General features: G+C 34.8%; 1 protein-coding gene across 8 annotated transcripts in view; it reads right to left on the bottom strand.

The window, feature by feature from the left end:
• Positions 1–18,682, bottom strand: part of tmem132e (transmembrane protein 132E) — a 1,112,950-nt gene that overhangs the window by 1,056,877 nt on the left and 37,391 nt on the right. For all 8 annotated transcript variants that reach the window (XM_073950677.1, XM_073950678.1, XM_073950680.1 and 5 more), the window contains exon 2: positions 18,086–18,198. The gene's annotated coding sequence lies outside the window, so the exon portion shown is untranslated. The remainder of the gene's footprint in view (positions 1–18,085; positions 18,199–18,682) is intronic.

Below are 18,682 nucleotides of genomic sequence, written 5' to 3'. Positions count from 1 at the left end.
TAGTGCAAGCAGAGTAAAAGTATCTGTTGTATATATTACTTAAAGTATGAGTAAAATTTAGAAGTTTCAAAAGTACTCATGAGTAGTTATTATACACTGTAAAAAGCTGCATTTACATGTAATTTGTGGATGGGTGTAAACGTAACATTCTGTAGTGCATTTAGTTTTTGCTCAGCAGGCACACAACGCCAAAATAAACTAATATTAAGTTAGCTTAAGGTTCTGATGTCAGGTGACCAAAATTCAATAGAGCCAACATCTAAGGACAGTGTTATTTTGATGTCTAATAATGATGTCAAACGAGGTTGAGGTTTTGTTGATTTTAGCTTGGGTTAGAAAGTGACCAAAATCTAACGTTGAGCCAACATCTTACACCAACATCATATTGATATCAAATACTGACATTTATTCGTCAGGTATGGCAACCAAAATCCAACATCTGATAGACATCATAGTGATAACATCCACATAACATCAAGCTGTAACATCATTAGACATTGTTATTTGGTTGATTTTAGATTAGACGTTTTGTAATCCCCATAGACAAGAAAAAAAAATTAGTATTGACTGCAGGTTGAAGTACAAGTAAAAGTACCAATACTGCCCTAAAAATGTACTTATTGGAAAGGCAAAGTACACATTTTTAAAACTACTTAGCAAACTTCAATTCCTAAGCAAAACTACTCGATTAGTTAAAGTATTTGTAACTGGTTACCTTACACCACTGCCAATATGGCACTGATACCCATGTAACTGGTATGCACTAGACCGAATCACCATATGAATCTCAGTACCAAATTTCAGTGCCACTGGTGCAGTGAAAAGGATGTAAGCATCATTTAGGGGTGCATCAAAGGCACACATAGGCACGCATTTTCACACCATCTCTAAACATCTTTATTAATAAAGATTTATTAATAAAGATGTAATAATAACTATAATAATAATAATTATTATTATTATTATTAAGAGTTACAGACACTTTCGTTGATGTTAGGAGTTTGTACTTGTTGCTTATAGAGCGCAGAGCGCACAGTTTGGCGCATCCGGTGAGCAGCTCCCATCAAATTCAACACACATGATCGCATTCATCAAATTTATTAAAGACTAAAAAAAACCTAAATGCTCCAAAATATGGCTATATTTTACAAGCAAGGATTCTGACACCGCAACGTGCAACAGATTCTTTACAAAAACACATCAAAACATGTCAAACTTAGAAGAAAAAAAATAGTATTGACTGCAGGTTTAAGTATGAGAGAAAAAGTACCAACACTGCACTAAAAATGTACTTATTGGAAAGGAAAAGTACACATTTTTAAAACTAATAGTAACCTTACAGCACTGCCAATATAGCAATATAACTCCCATCACATTCAACACGCATGATCGCATTCATCAAATTTGTCAGACTAAAAAAAAAACCTAAATGCTCTAAAATATGGCTATATTTTACAAGCAAGGATTCGGACACCGCAACGTGCAACAGATGCTTTACAAAAACACATCAAAACATCTCAAACTTAAAACATCAGAGGGCACATTAAAGCCAGAGGAATGCATTCTTGTTTTATTTTGGCGAGAATAAAAAAGCAGTTTAACTTTTTTGACAATGTTTTTAAAATTATTAGCCCTTTTAAGCTATATTTATATATATATATATATATATATATATATATATATATATATATATATATATATATATATATATATATATATATATGTATATATATATATATATATATATATATATATATGTATATATGTTATATATATATATATATATATATATATATATATGTATATATRTKWTATATATATATATATATATATATATATATATATATATATATATGTAGACTATATATAGTCTACAGAACAAACCATCGTTATACAGTAACTTGCCTAATTACCCCATCCTGCCTAGTTAACCTAATTAACCTAGTAAAGCCTTTAAATGTCACTTTAAGCTGTATAAAAGTGTCTTGAAAAATATCTCATAATATATTATTTACTGTCATCTTGGCAAAGATAAAATTATTTAGTTTTTAGAAATGAGTTATTAAAACTTATGTTTAGAAACGCTTTGGGGAGAAAAATAAAATTTGCTCAGTTAAACAGAAATTTGTGGAAATAAACAGGGGCTTATAATTCTGACTTGAACTGTGTTTGTGTGTGTGTGTGCAATTATTTCTTATTTATTTTATTTGTTTATTTATTCATTTATTTATTTTTTTGCAAAATCAGTTGCAATAAACCAATAAGCACTGGTAGTTCTGCCCACAACAAAAATTTTCTAAACCAAAATCCTGCCAAGCACTCAATAGACAAGTTTATGGACTGCATTGATAAGAAACATTAAGTATAGCAAGTCTCCAAGTTTCTCAACAACAACAGTGTGTTCAGCTTGTCAGGAAGTTTCAAGTGCAAGAAAGAATTCAAAGTCATCTGCACAGCGTTGACATTGTATGTGACTGTGTTGCATCACATCTGAACAGGAAACAGCATAAAGGGGCATTACAAAAGTGCCCGAATGCTTTGATTTTCAATGAGGAGTGGTGATTTTAGTCGAGTGACAGCAACCTAGGGGGACTTCCTGTTGTGCTACTGTGCACAACAGAACTCAAAAAATGTTGAATAAGAAAAACTGCAACAGTTAAGTGCCTGAAGGTTTAGTTAAGGACTGGAGGCACACTGGATTAACTATAGCAGTGGTCCGTTCACATATTACATCTTTTCTGCGCACAAGTTCGTTATTTCCAATAAAAGAATATATGACAATATGCGTGTGCAAGTGGTTTGAAGCACTCGCGCCTTCCAGAAGCACAGAGTAGAAAACATCACATGCTGCAGTGGGGAGAATTGTGCGTGGCTTTCAGAGCAATGTAAACAAAAGATATGTTAGACGAATTAACACAAATTATTAAAATTATGTATGTATGTGTGAACGCAGATGATAAAAGTATTTACCTAATATAAAGCTTAAATTTACATTAGACATGATAACCCTGAAACCATGATTAAGCTGCGGTCACAAGAGTTTGTGCGTGCAAATTTTTGTCGTGCGGCCCTGCGAAAAGGGGCGGGATTAAACAAGTTTATTAGACGTTTAAAAAAGTGAGCGATTGCTCCATGTTTTAAATCTCTGTCCAGAGATGTCATGTTGTAGTCCTCGATTGGTCTCACACAGTCAAGTGATGCGATTTCGCAGGTCAGAATTCAACAAGCTTGAACTTTGCACCGAACCTGCAAAACACATGACCCTACGTTTCCAGTTTGACGCATCCGTGTGCGCATGCACGGAAGTCTATGGGAGGAAATGCCCAGTGTGACTGCAGCTTTAATTCTTCAGACTATAATCGTACAACCAAAATCTATAATCGTTGCATGTTTAATTGTTATGCAGTTCAAAACATAACATTTGAATGTGCTTGAATGTAGAAGAAGCCTACTAAAGCAATGCCCTGATTTTGCTGTGAAATACATTTGAATATTTGTAAAAAATAAATAAAATAAAAACATCTTGTACAATGTACTGATATTATCTAGTTTCAAAATACAATATTAACTTTTTAATGTAGGAAAATACAATGTGGGTGTCTTGAGGGGCAAAAATAAAACATATGGGCTCTTGTATGCTGTTGTGTGATCACTCGTATTGCAAGTCATATCTCTCCGGCTCCTCATTTGGGATGCTTCTCATGAACTAGCCGCCATGACAAACTAACTGAATAGCCCTGCCATAAGTACTACTTCGAACTTGTTTGTAGCAACCCACAACAAGCTAATTTCGACTTTAAAAGTAAATCAAATATAAGTCAGCTAGTCTGAATGTACTGTGAGGTACATACAGAGCCATGATGATGAAAGTGCATTGCTGACAGCTGCCTCAAACAGCAGAGTCACACAACCCGACAGTATTCGTAATGAAGACATGGTTTTGACATGCTCAATCTGTTCACGGACACATGACACGCTAACATGGGAGCTGGAAAATAAGAAGTGAGAAGAGATCAGGTCTGGATATTATAAGGACCCGGGAACCAAGGTCTTCAGGTTGTCACAGTGAATGATGCTGAGACCTGGAGAATCTGACGTCCCTTTACAAACTTTCAGCACAGAGGCTTAATGCGTTTGGACAGTCACAGATGTGTCCTTGGTCACTGGAGATTCAGTGACTTTCCTCTCGCCCGGCGTTCACTTGGACAGTGTCCATCCAGTGAGACGTGAAGCATGTGGATGTCTCGACTCGGCTCCGATCAAATCCTCAAGACCGCTCTCTCCTTATACCTCACCAGACGGCAGTTTGGCTACAAACCCTATTACCTTCTGCTTGTTTATTCCTGAGGTGATTTATCAAAGCCTCCTCAGTCTGTTGGCACAGCAGTATTAGCAGCAGTTAAATTAGCATAGGACTCAGTCAGTCATGTAAGTGTGAGGTGGAGCAGCGGCGCACCGTAGGACATTCAAAAGTCGACATATTTCAGATGCTTACTGGAGCTGTGTGTGTTATGTTCGTTTAGCATATTAATTATTCATCAAAGTATAATCTTAAAACGAAAGAACTGAGGCGATTCCAACAAAGTCCATCTAGATGAGAGGTCGTTTTGAATTCAGTAATATGAAAAATGTGCATTATTTCAATGATTTCATCATAAATAAATCATTAATTCCACAGCAACATATTAAGCTGAATAAAACATCTATTTTAGAAAAAGTACTTGGTAGTACATGACTGTACTGTCACTTTTGAGCAAAGAAATCTGAAAAATGTGTCTACAGACAAATAGCATAGCTGTTTTCAATACGCAATCTTTATATTCAGCCCCAAATCACTATATTAAAATGTTTTCTGAAGGATCACATTGCAATGAAGACTGCACTACTGGAATGTTGACTGAATATTCTCATTAATACATCAGAATTTTTAACTATGTATTCAATTAGAGAAAAGATAATTGCCCGTTAAGACTGTTTTCGCTGTTATTTAAAAAAACAAATAACTTGACTGTTTGCTGCATTTCTAATTAAGTGCAAAAAAAGTAGTTATAAGGGTTTTGCATTTAATCAGTATGGTGTAGGAATATCATTTTAAAAATGCATGAATTGCTATTAATTTACCTTAATTTATCATTTAATCAAGCATTTTTGTTACATTTGAGCAAAAACATCTTTATTTCCAAACTATTTGTAGTAGTTTACTTTTTAGTTTTAGATATAAAGTACTTTATTTTCCAGCCTTAGCCAAACAATTGAAAAATGCCTTACTACCAGATAAATGACTTGGTGACTCATGTCACAATATTTACTAAACTTTTTTTTTATAGTAGAATTCAGTCAGGTTACATAAACTATCCCCTTAAAAGGTTTAATAACATAATTTTAATGCAATAAAAACTTGCACAAGTAAAACTATTTAATAAACAAATGTTTTAAAAGAATTAAGTGCCCAAATACTATATTTATAACTGTACAATTTGCGAGCCCTAGCTCACATCTTACAAATCAGTGGCCAGCAGATATGCATTTCTACCAGATAAATGACTATGGTGACTCTTCATATGTCACAATTCCACAACAATATATATTTATTTATTTATTTTTATTGTTTTTTTTTTTGCAGAAATCACTTAGGTTGCAAATTTCCCGAAAAGGTTTAATAAAACATTTAAATGTAATACAAACTTGCAAAAATAAAACTATTTATTAAAGTAACAGGTCTTTCTCTTCTAGTTCACTTTTGAAAACTTTTGGTTTAGGTAAGGAATATATAAGTCAAAAAAAAAAAATGTACACAACGGTCTCTGGTTGATTTGTGAAAACAAAAACTGCAAGCACATGTAGCCCAGGGTACATATTTATCGGTTCTTGAAAAATGCAGCCCTGGGCACATATATCTAATGAGCCTGGGTTGCATTAACCCTATGACTATGGCAGCCTACTTAATTGTACTTTGTTTGAAAATATTATTAAAACTAAACCAAGTCAACATATTACACCTTCAATTACAATAAACTCTTTGCAACACCATGCCTAACAGAAAATAACTCTATTTTGCTTTGTAAAAACAATCTTAAAAGTTTTTATAAGATCTACCTTACAATCAAGCTTTTATAAAAAATAAAAAAAAACTTCCAAATACTTTGACAATTTCTACAGGTTGATCCAACCTGATCTCACGAGGAAACGTAACTTTTACGTTATCAGATTAGTAGCTAATTTGTACAAGTTTGATTAAACGTGCAATTTTAAAAACGAGGTGTGGCACCAAACCCCACCCCTAAACCCAACCATCATTGAGGGATAAGCAAATCATACTAAAGTGTACAAATAAGAGTGTACCAATTCACATGAATAAGAAAAGTCAAATCAAAAATCCAAAAAGTTACGAATTACTGTGAGATTGTGCTGGTTGATCACAACTCCTGTCAATGTTTTTTTCCGTTATTTAAGTTCTTTTAGTGCAAGTTCTCAGTTCTTTTATCTTCACATTTATTACATTTTATCCTGAAATGTTATCCCCGTTTACGGTTTAGTACTTTTTTTCCATTGGACAACAATATACATTTAGGTCTCAAAGAAAAACGCCACATGCTGCCTAAAAACCCTAAATTGTTTTTGTTGTCCTTTCAGTTTATTATATTATATAATTATTATTATTATATTGATCAAAAGTTAAATACGGAGTACCACAAGGCTCTGTTCTAAATATTACTTGTTTTGGTTACTTTTATAAAACCAATGTGCATTGCCAAACTATTTATTTGAGATGTGAATACCCCACCACCACTACCAATAAGAAAAAAAAAACTATAGGAGTTATATCACTTCCATGAATCATTCTTTGCTTATCAAGTGGTTCCCGGTGATATATACTGTAAAAAATGCAAGGTTCCATACAACCCGTTTGTTTCGTCCCAACACATTGATTAGGTTAGTCTAAATTTAAGTGGATTGAACATTAAACAATGAAGTAGTTCCAAAAATACCCCAAGAATCATTTCGTTTCCGCTCCTTTTAAATTAGTTTGAACAAACATTTAAAAAATTATTTCAGAGTACAGTACCATGTTTGTTCACATGGGCATACCTAGCATGTGCTAAAAGTAACAAAAAACACACTTGCTCATAATGGTGGAAAGAGAAGAGAAGAGTTTGGTAGTCATCATTTTTGTTGACCGCAACACGTCCCACAGCTACACTTGCAACCCAAAACCTGCATGAATGTAAGCTTATTTCCTTCACCTTCTCATTCAGTCAGTTTACATACAGTACGATTAAAAAATGGTGTACACATCTCCATTTAAGCTGCATTTGCAAACAGAAGCCAATGTCATGTTCCATGTCTTTTTAAAAAAAGTTTGAATATTTATTACATCTTGAATCTTGGTTTGTCTCAGTTTCATTAGAGCATGTCAAACAAATACCACTCCAATCCTCAAGTGTCTTTAGGTGGATCGTGGAAGTTAGAACAAATACAATACAATAGGTAAATCAGCATCTCACTTTGTTGAATTTAAAATTGTATTAATTGAGAGCCCTAGCTCGCATCTTAAAAATAACTGGCCAGCCTTTATGCATTTCACCAGATAAATGGTTAAATCAACAGATAACAGCTTGGACTGGTCTGATGCAAAACCAATAACATCCTTTAAGGGCAATTTAAGTGAGGATTTTAATGAGAAAAGATAGCTAGAGAGATGCACATGGGTGAAGGCTGAGCAAGAAAGCTCCCAGTGCAAGCTAAAGCATGGCTGAAGTATTGCTCTCTAAAGACTGACCGTTTTCTCCCAGAGTTCCCCTATATAGCCTATATGATTTTTCACTCTATAATCATGTACAGAAATAAAGTATATGAACCATTACTGCTTAGATGTTCAAACTTCAAATTACAAAGCCTGTTGACCAATCACCATGACCAGCAGTCGAGTTCAAAGGGGTTGGACTATTCTCACTGGCAATTTTGCTACAAATAAGGTTCAAAACCTATAACATTAAAGTGTAACAGCATATCCCATCATTTCAATTTGAATTTTCTCAGCTATGAAGGTATGTACTGTTTAAGGGTTGGAAATCACTGTAGATTCCCTGTAAACTCAATTGAGCTGTTTATTTCTCATGATGGCTGAGGTAAGACCACCGCTGGGCTGTAGAATGAGATGTAGTCCATTTCAATATGGTGATGTTATTGTCATCAAACTATTTCATAACTGTAACAATAAACAATTTAATCATAACTAACTGTTAAAACAGCTATCATAACATTATTTATTAATAGGTGGCTCTTTTTAGATGCTCGGAATCTATAGAAATTGAATATGTAAAACAGGGAATATATTGGGACCATTGTTTTTGTTTACATCCCTCAAAACGGTCGTTACCGCTGATGTATATAGAGAACTGGATTGCTCATGACGTCATAAAAAGCGAAGCCCTACTATGCTCAGGCGTTCTATAGAATTAACAAGTAATGATTTTAAGGAGAAAACATCGCCTAAGACACTCGCTTGGATTTGAAACCTCCATGTGTACTGTTCTGTTTGGGAAGCACTTCTGCTTTCAATAAAGAAGCTTAGTAATGAGAAAAGGACCTAGCAGAATGAAAATAACATGTTCTTGGTTAACAGCAGGTGGCAAAACGGAATATTTTATTTGTGACTCCCATTTAAACAGAAGCAGCTGTTGTCAGAGGTTAATATCATTATTGGAAGAGACGGCCGCATTTACTCATAATACATTGATGGTTTTCTTTAGGAATTATACAAAGATGTATACAAAAAAAAATAATAATAATAAAAAGTGTCAAAAAGTTATTACACAAATTTAAGCCTGACTAAATTTGACTAATCGCATATCTCACTGGATATAAACATCTTGTGTATGCTTACTTAAAATATAGCTTTTTTTGACTTGGTTTATGCATCTTATTCTTCGTGTACGAGAAAATTAAAGCCATTGTAATTTTTTGGGCTTGGGACTTCCGGTCTCATTCACTTCCATTCATTTTCAGATGTTAAAAACAGCTCGTTATGATGCTTAAAGTTGCAAACTGATTTTTCTTTTTATTATTCTAATTGTGTTTCCATGACTATACAGACATTGTTTGTAGAGAAAGTAGTTTGACCGTTTTCTGCCATTTAATATTGACATTTATCCCATCTATAACTGTCAGAAAGTTTTGTTATGGGAATACATTATATATTTCAGTATTTTATTATTTTGTGATCCAGTTTTTCATCTGTTACTACTCGCTTTATAGGAAAAGAAAACTTACATTTGCACAAAAATGACAAAATAAGCTTGAAGAGAGCCAGAACAGATTTGCCACATCCTTTACTAAACGTTGTGTCATCCTTGTACTGTACAGCGGGTCATTTTTGAAGTGAAGTGACTAATCCCTGTAGTGTAGACATTAGAGCTCTCTGTCGGTAGGGTACAGTAAACCCCTCGAACACATCTCTGGTGGCTTCACTGCCTTTTGGCAGTTTAGAATGCAACAAGCAATCCAGTCAATCTATAGAGATCACTGGTCTATACAGGTGGGAAATAGGTTTTATTATTTTCATACAATATAGTTGAAAATGTGGCTGTTTTTATAATTTCAAGATTTGGGTGTGTATGTGTGTGACTGAAAAACCTTAGAACCTCAGTGAAGCATTTTAAATTTGTTAGTAGGGGTGTGACTAGATCTTGTATAATGAAATATTACACGATTTCATTTTAAATTCAATTTCTAGAAAGAAGTTCGATTTTGGATGTAAAATAGAGGGGAGAAGCAGTCCAGTAGAATTTATAGCAAAAAAAATTTGCAGTGTTGTCTTCTACTAAATAAAATGTATTAAAATAGAAGCAAAATTACAAGCTGATTTAAAAAGCAGCTAAATTGTTTTGCTTTTTATACAAAAATAAAAGCTTTTTTATTTATATATTTGTAAATATTTTGCTAATATTTACAATTATATAGAACAAGATGAATTTTATTCATATAATAGCTAAGTATTTGTGTTTACGGGTCTTTACTACATATAATTTTTTTAAAAAGAAATAAAATAACATCCATAAGTTGTGACATCATACCCTTATTTAAAAATGAGAAAGTGATTTTTTAACTACAAAAAAAAATGTCTAATGTGTTCTAAAGAACAAATGTTCATGTAGTGTCCACTGAGAGCCATTATATGTTCATGTATATTCCAAACAAAACAAGTTTTTGCACTGTAGTCATTGAATATTAAAGAGACGCTGTCCTTGAGGGATCCTTGAGTAATGAACTGACGTGTGCAGGTTGGCCGATGTGGATCCTTTAAGGCAGGTGCCAACATAATTTCATCAAACACCCTTATATCACACGGTAAATTTTGCTCAACTACCTCTATGCCGTGATTATCCATTATGCATTTCGCATTTCCAAACAGTGCTCTCTCTCTCCCTCTCTCTCTGTGTTTTTGTGCACTTCGCTTCTTCAGCATGTAAAGGGGGTCTATGTTCTTTATACCTGTGGGAGATCTTCATACAGGGGCCAATTTGTTGATGTCAGAAGGTCTGGGTTTGCGTTTCCTTAGAAACTCATCAGTTTTATTCTGTGTGCACTTTCTGGTCCAGCGTAAGTGCTCAAAGCATGGAAACATATTTAGGCATCAATATTGCATATGTTCCATAGAAGAACTCAGTACTTTGCAGTATCTCAACTTGTGCATCAAATAGCAAAATAAAGAAAGTACAGTAAACAAAAATAGAGAGAAAGAGAAAAGCACCTCCGAAATCAGAATTCACAAAAGTGTCTTATAAAGCAGCAAGATTAAAACTCCTGTGTATTGGGTTTGTTTTTATTATTATTATTTAATTTCCAATTTAACAACTAACATTTTTAATTCAAAATTTACATTAGTAATCGATATAAAAAAACAAAGCACTAAGTGAATGAAAACATCCAGCTGAGGTTTAAATTTGAAAAAGTACCATGTTTAAAACTATCGATTCTTTAACGAAATAGTCGAATGAATCATGTTGGTTCGGATCTTTTGCTTGCACGTGTCGACGGTGATACAGAACATCACCAAATATGCAGTGCCGGACCTGGTTAAGCGTGAACGTGCCTTTCCCTTCAGACACTAGCAGAGTGTGGGGGAAATCACAGAACTGATCATGACACAAAGATTACGTCAGCTGTTTGCTATTAAAGGAAGGAGTAGCAGAGACTATTATATATATGACCTTATCAGTAACTGTTACAGTTAATACCGATCAATTTCTTTTTCCTCCAGATAATAACATAAGTGTAACAAAGTGTTGCTTCATTTTTTTGTACTTTGCAAAATATGTATTTAATAGTGTGTTGTAACTTGTAATCACTCCATGTGGCTTGTAATCATGTATCTATTATGGATCAGTGCTTGTACTGTACCTCTCAGGTAAAATCTTTATGGGTCTATTCACAAATTGCGTCCAAAACCATGTTGAAAATGCGACGTGTGCTTCTCTTACAGATTTAAATGCATTTCTGAGCTTGCAATCCTCTGTCATTTGTCTTTGCTATAGCCACCATCAGCTGTTCCTCACACACGTGGTGCGGTTAATTTTCAAAATAGTTCAACTTTTGCCACTTTCTGGATTAATACTGAATGTGTGTCATTGTTATTACTTGGGGTTAGGTTTAGGAGTAGAGTATTATGCTGGTGGTTCACTGCATTGCTTTACTGCATACCTGCATTAGACTCTCACATATCTGTGCTACTTTATAACCAGTTCAAAACCATGGTGGGTGTCTCTCAGTCTCCTGCTGAACCCAGCTGGCCAATCATAACAGATTGGGTCACTGGACCAATCAGTGCAGATTAGCCTTATGAAAAGGATGACTTTGGGAGCAAATGAATCGCTGAACAAACCATGTGGTAGGCGTTGGAATTATTAGGTAAATATATGCATATTATAAGACAATGAAAGTGTTTTTTTAAACTTGCATGCATAACAGCCTGTTGTTGGAGACCCTCAAAACCAAAATAAGACCTTTTATAACGCATAACAGGGACTCTTTAAACACTGGCAATGATAAGAAATGTTTCTTGAGAAGCAAATTTGGCATAACATGATTTGTGAGGGATCATGTTGTAAACAACATTAGAATTTCACTGCCTTGTTATGGGAACTCAGTGTATTTGGAAGACAGATGCATCCAGAACTGCATTTGGTTAAGTTTTATTAGATCAGCTTCCCTTGATGAGATTTGAGGTTGATGTCCTGCTTTTCTCCTCTATCCATTACCATCCATCAATGCATTTTTGAATAAGCAGACAGTTGTCACCTGAACCAAGTCATTAGAAATAAACTGAATACAGTTAGAAGCAAGTTATCTCACTGTACTTTAACAAAAAGCAGATTAGCTTTAATATTTCAAACTGATCAAAATATTCCAATTTAGAGCATTTTAATTAGTTTTATTTAACCCTTTAAGCAACGAGCCACACTTTTAGAAGCATTAGTTTGAGGAAGGAAATGTGTAGTTTTGATAGGATCACTTCATTAAATAAAAATAGACAGGAAGTGTGAAGCGTGAAAGCTGCAAAACTGCGAGTCAACGTGTGAAGCCTGAATTATGATTTATTTACACACCACTGAGATTTGAATGACAAGAACAGTCTGCCTGTTAGACAGAACCTAAAGTCTCAGAAACCAGTCAGTGCAGTTTATTCATTTCTGAAAACTGCGGCTTACCATATGCTCCATTTTGTCTTTGCAAATCAGATATCTGTTTTGAAAGAGACTGAACTATCATAATAAATGTGCTGTCAAAACCGTCGAGACTATAGCCAAAATTAAACAACAACATTTATAGTTGTGAATACGTGCTGTCATTTAATTAAAATGTATTACAAGTCAGCAGGCACTTTCTCTTAAGTGTATAATTGAAAGTCATAAACATCACACTGAAATTATCGCGCTAATAACATGCAGTAGTTAAGAGTTTTAAAAGAGGATCAGACAAACACAACTTGATGTAACAGGTTTTAAGATGTTTAAAGTTTAGAAAATGATGTGAATTATTCCACCTAGTCACAAATAGCTTTGCTGAAAAGAGGTATTTTTCACAGCACGGGTCCCATGATGTATTCTTAACACCTTTGAGGAATCTCTTTCACAAATGGTGGTTATTTTCCAAAAATATTACAGTCTTATACCACCAGATACATGCGAAGACATTCATGATGCCCCAAGGAAAAGTGTTTACCAGTGCTGGAAGAATCTCTCTGCACTTTGACTTGACTAATTTCATTTTCTGTGCCAGGATCCTCTCTGTACTCTCCGGGGTAAGTTTGATTGCATTGAGCTTTCTTTCTTCTTCTCTCTTCTTGTCTTTTCTTTCCATTAGCCGCATCAGTCCCAACACCTACATTACAAGATGAAGATGATAAAACCAGGGTGGACATTTAAGCAAAAGAAAGGGAAATTTTAAAATGCTTCTTCATCTGGTAATGAACATGTTGGAACTGATGCAGCTAACATTTACTTGCATCAATATTACAGTGTCAAGAAACCATGACACAGAACTACTAAGAGAGGATTTCCATAGCTGCGTCCCAAATCGCATACTCATGCACTATTCTACGCCATTTTGTTGTATAAATAGTGTAAGTAGTGGGTTCACACTGAAAACTCTAAAAACATTAAGTGCACTTTAATTACCCGGATGATGCACTCATTCAGCCGCTAAAATGAAGTGTGTAATAATGATGGTTTGCTTATGCAGCGGAAGGGGCGTAGCTATCGGACGCACATGTTGAATAACTTTATTTATTTTGGATGGTGAAAGCAAAATTCTCCTACGAGAGTGATTATAGCGCCTTCCGATGGTGAATGCAGCAATACTCACGGCAGGTATTATTTGATCATTCGGTTGTTTATTTCACTGATTTGGCGACCGTCAAACGTCATCAGGGAAACGGTTTGAATTTCCGCTTAGTAAAAAAACATTAGTGTGCCATTTGGGACGACACTACATACATATACTATCCTGTTGAGTGTGTAAGTGCATAAGTGCATAGTGCATGAGTGCATAGTGTGCCATTTGGGACACAGCTCATGTCTTTTTACACCTCTCTTTCATTAATTATATTGATTTTATTATCCATAACCAATTTTAAAAGTTAAGTAATGTTTTTTTTTTAATGGATGGATTACTTTTGTTGTTACTAAGTGACAAATGGTGAAAATTTCAAGCAAACAGCACATTTCGAAACATGTGGCCCACTTTATTTTAAGTGGCCTTAAGTATTATACCTACACTGAAATGAATCATGTTTAATTACATCTGTAATTAAATCATTAATTACACTGACCAACCCTTACACCTCAACCCACCCTTACATCTACCCATTTACCTCCTAACCTGTCCCTAATCCTAACCGTATTCAACCTAGAGAGCACCAGAAGTGTTCTGCAATACTCAGACTACATTTCAGTGACATGCAGTTCATTTCTATCAGATGACAATCCACTAGAAGGAAATGTGTTACTTACGGCATGTTTTGTTGTACATTTCAGATATACACCCTTCATGTACATGTTTACAAAAAAGGTGGGACTTGTGGTACAGATTGGTGGCCAACCGCTGACCTAAACCCAAACAATGGTGTTTTCAAAATAATATGCGAGGGAAAAGTGCAAACATATTAATTTACCTTGGTTTTTACTTCGCTTTTATCTCTTATGTGGAACTGAGTTTCACCGGACTCTAACCTGGCCGATCCCATGTAGAACACCATACAAAGTGAACTACTGAGCAAAGTGAATATGACAGATAACTTGAAGATAGATGAGACAAATTTATTCAAATACAAATCATAGACACTGTTGAGTTGTTTTGTGGTATTTATTTGGTGTTGGAAAGAACTGTTTGATAATTATATATCCCTGAAAATATTAATAGTGAGAAAATGAACAATGGTTGCTGGCGTCATACAGCCCAGTTAACTGCAGTCAAATATAGAACAGTAGTGACTATTACACTACAAAAATTCTAGTTGCTTTGAGCAAGAAACATTTTGTGCTTAAAAAACATCTAATAGACATCCAAAAAAATGCATATCTTTTTACATTGCAGAACCTGTGATATGACTACCGCAAATAATCTGAAGCGATATATTAAGCAGCCCTGTTATATAATTTTTTATTTCTATAATTTAAAAAAATATATATATCAATCAATCAATCAATCAAGCCTTTATTTGTCACTACACTTTCGTCTAGCGAAATTGGACCCCCCAGACCATACACAAAACATCACAAACAACTTTTCAGGGGAGACAGATCTTAGGAGGTAGCATTTAGAAACGAAGAAAGATACATTTGGACAGTTAGGCTAAAAAACACCCCCTCAGCTTGCCCTTGATTAGGACAAAGTGAGAAAAGGGAGAAAAACAGCCCTATCTTAGCATAAGCACACCGGCAAGACACAACATAGACAGAGGGGATGGGAACAGGGGTAATGGAAAACAGTCCGTTGAGTGCGGGCAGCCAACTGGTCCAGCAGCCATTTCCGGCGCAAGTCACAACCCCGCCAACGCCCCACGTGGGTAAAAGCACACGAAGGCGTTTGGATGGGGATCTGTGGTGAATGTTTATCTGTAGATATGTTTGTGTGTGTGTGTGAGCCTGCATACATACTACATACTATATATATATATATATATATATATATATATATATATATAAAGAGAAAACTGAAATTATTGTGTTTGGAAACAAAGATGAGGTTCTCAAGGTAAATGCGTACCTTGGCACTAAAGGTCAAACGACAAAAAATAAGGTCAAGAATCTTGGTGTGACTCTGGAGTCAGATCTGAGTTTCAACAGTCATGTCAAAGCAGTCAGTAAATCAGCATACTATCATCTCAAAAACATAGCAAGAATCAGATGCTTTGTTTCTAGTGAAGACTTAGAGAAACTTGTTCATGCTTTTATCAGCAGCAGGGTGGATTACTGTAATGGACTCCTCACTGGTCTTCCTAAAAAGACAGTCAGACAGTTACAGCTCATCCAGAACGCTGCAGCCAGAATTCTAACCAGAACCAGAAAATCAGAGCACATCACACCTGTCCTCAGGTCTTTACACTGGCTGCCAGTTACATTCAGAATAGATTTTAAAGTATTATTACTGGTCTATAAATCACTAAATGGCCTAGGACCTAAATACATTACAGATATGCTCACTGAATACAAACCTAACAGATCACTCAGATCTTTAGGATCATATAAACTAGAAGTTCCAAGAGTTCAGTCAAAGCAGGGTGAATCAGCTTTTAGCCACTATGCCCCCCGCTGCTGGAATCAGCTTCCAGAAATGATCAGATGTGCTCCAACATTAGGCACATTCAAATCAAGACTGAAAACACATCTGTTTAGCTGTGCCTTTACTGAATGAGCACTGTGCTGCGTCCGACAGATTGCACTATCATGTTTTTCTCTTCTTCTTCATTCTTTTATATCACATTTTACCTGTTTTTATGTTTTGTTTTGTTTTTATGCATTTTTATTATTTGTTTTTACTTTTATTTTACTTGTTTCTTTTATTCTTGTTTATGTAAAGCACTTTGAATTGCCATTGTGTATGAAATGTGCTATATAAATAAACTTGCCTTGCCTTGCCTTGCCTTGCCTATATATATATATATATATATATATATATATATAAATTCAACCTTTCCCTAGTCTAGGCGTAAACTCAAAATTAAGGAAGCATGCAAATTCTTAATTATGATTTTTTTTTTCCTTTTATCCTTTTTAGACTGTTTAATAACTTATTTCATGAGAACGGATCAGATGCTTTAAGGAACACTTGTACATCCTTTTGTTTTCCCTGGCAAAAACATCCCATGTTCCTCACTTTTAAAATATCGTCTTTCATAGACCAGTGTTTCCCAACCCTGTTCCTGGGGCACACCAACAGTACACATTTTCAACCTCTCCCTATTCAAACACACCTGAATTAACTCATCAGAACATTCATATAGACTCGAAAACCTGATATGAATGTTTCAGATAAGGGAGAGATCTTAAATATGTACTGCTGGTGTGCCTCCAGAAACAGGGTTGGGGAAACACTGTCATAGACAACCAAGGAGTCTGGAAAGTACTGTTTTTTTAATCTCTTACTACATTAGCAGTTAAAAAGCCATTAATATAAAAAACATTCCCTTTTTAACATTCCTCACATAACAATTGAGATTTGTTCATAAATTAGTCATTCTGTGAAAGCCAGCTTGACAAATGTGTTTAAAAATCAAGCATATGCGACACACAAAAGAGAAATTGACTTCACAAGATGTTTTGCAGTCAATTCCTTTGGCTTTTTATAAGCTTATCATAATCACCTACAAAATTACAAATGGCAAATCAAAATATAATCTCGCTTGTGAAAAGAATCCAATTTCTCAAAGAAAAAAAAGAGAGAGCTTTTAATATGCTCTTTGTGCTCAACCATTTGAAGGCCTGAAATAACTAGCAGCAAATCAATTTTAGACATTAATAACAAAATGAGTTTCCAAGGACAAAACTATTTTTTTTTGTATAGGGACAACAAAGCTACTATAAAAAAAGAAATCTCCCAGACTACATACACAAAAGAGTGATAAATCTCAAGCTGTTTGTTCCAAAGCTCCTGTAAATAGTTCCCTGCAGATGAAGTGCAGGTGTTACACTGACTGATAATGGAGAGTGTGTCCTCGAGCTTCTCTCTGCTGTAGGGCAACGCGCATCATCTAAATCTACAAAACCGCTGCGTAAAGTAACAAACAACTAGAACAACAAGCCAAAGGACAGCACATTTGGAGAATTGAGACCCACATGGATCAAGTGTAGTTAGACATAGCCGAAAGATGTTTGCGTAGGAGAGAGAGCAGTTAGTGTGAGAGATGCTATAAATAATAGGCAGATCTGTTCTATGCAACACCGTAGTGGAAACCAGAAACTCTTTTACAAGCATTTGATGGGGTTTGGCAGATGAAATATGGCCTTTCCTTCGCTCTACTGCCACTTTCTGAGGTGTTGTAAAAACAAATACGAAGTCAGGGAACTTGGATGATTGTTCCTACCTGTCACATCTCAATAAACATGCAGCCAAGATTCCCTGCAGCTCATCTGAAGGTGTCGTGCTCTCCGGCGCTCGTTGTTGTTTCTGATGATGAGTTGCTCTGATGATTAAAACCTACAGGAATAGAAACAGAAATATTGCATTTACTTAAATGTGATTGTGTTTTTAAAGACTCAAGCAAAGAAGTAAAATAAAAATTAGGAATGCACTTAAATGAAAATTCTGGGACGGATCTGAAACTGTTATTATTTATTATTTTATTAAACAATATAAATTTGTAAGACTTTAAATTCAACAACTTATGTTATTGGCCTGTGTTTTTTAAAACCAGTATAATTTAACCACAATTGTACAGTGGCCGAAAGAGCTTAACGCACTGCAATTTAAGAAAATGCATGCAATTTTGAAGAATTAAAACAATTATTAAAAAAATTAAGAAAAGGTCTTCATCCATTAGACAGCATACATGCTGCAAATGCTCACAACGCAAACACATTAAAAAATACATGCGGAATTTTATCACAACGCAAACAAATGCACAAGCACAGCATTTTCTCACAATACAGACAAATAATAAAAACACCTGCATTTTCTTGTA

The sequence above is a fragment of the Danio rerio genome, chromosome 5 (assembly GCF_049306965.1).
Source record: "Danio rerio strain Tuebingen ecotype United States chromosome 5, GRCz12tu, whole genome shotgun sequence".
In the NCBI taxonomy this organism is placed as follows: domain Eukaryota; kingdom Metazoa; phylum Chordata; class Actinopteri; order Cypriniformes; family Danionidae; genus Danio; species Danio rerio.
The sequence above is the reverse complement of the archived record's forward strand: the minus strand, read 5'-3'. Positions and strand labels throughout refer to the sequence as shown.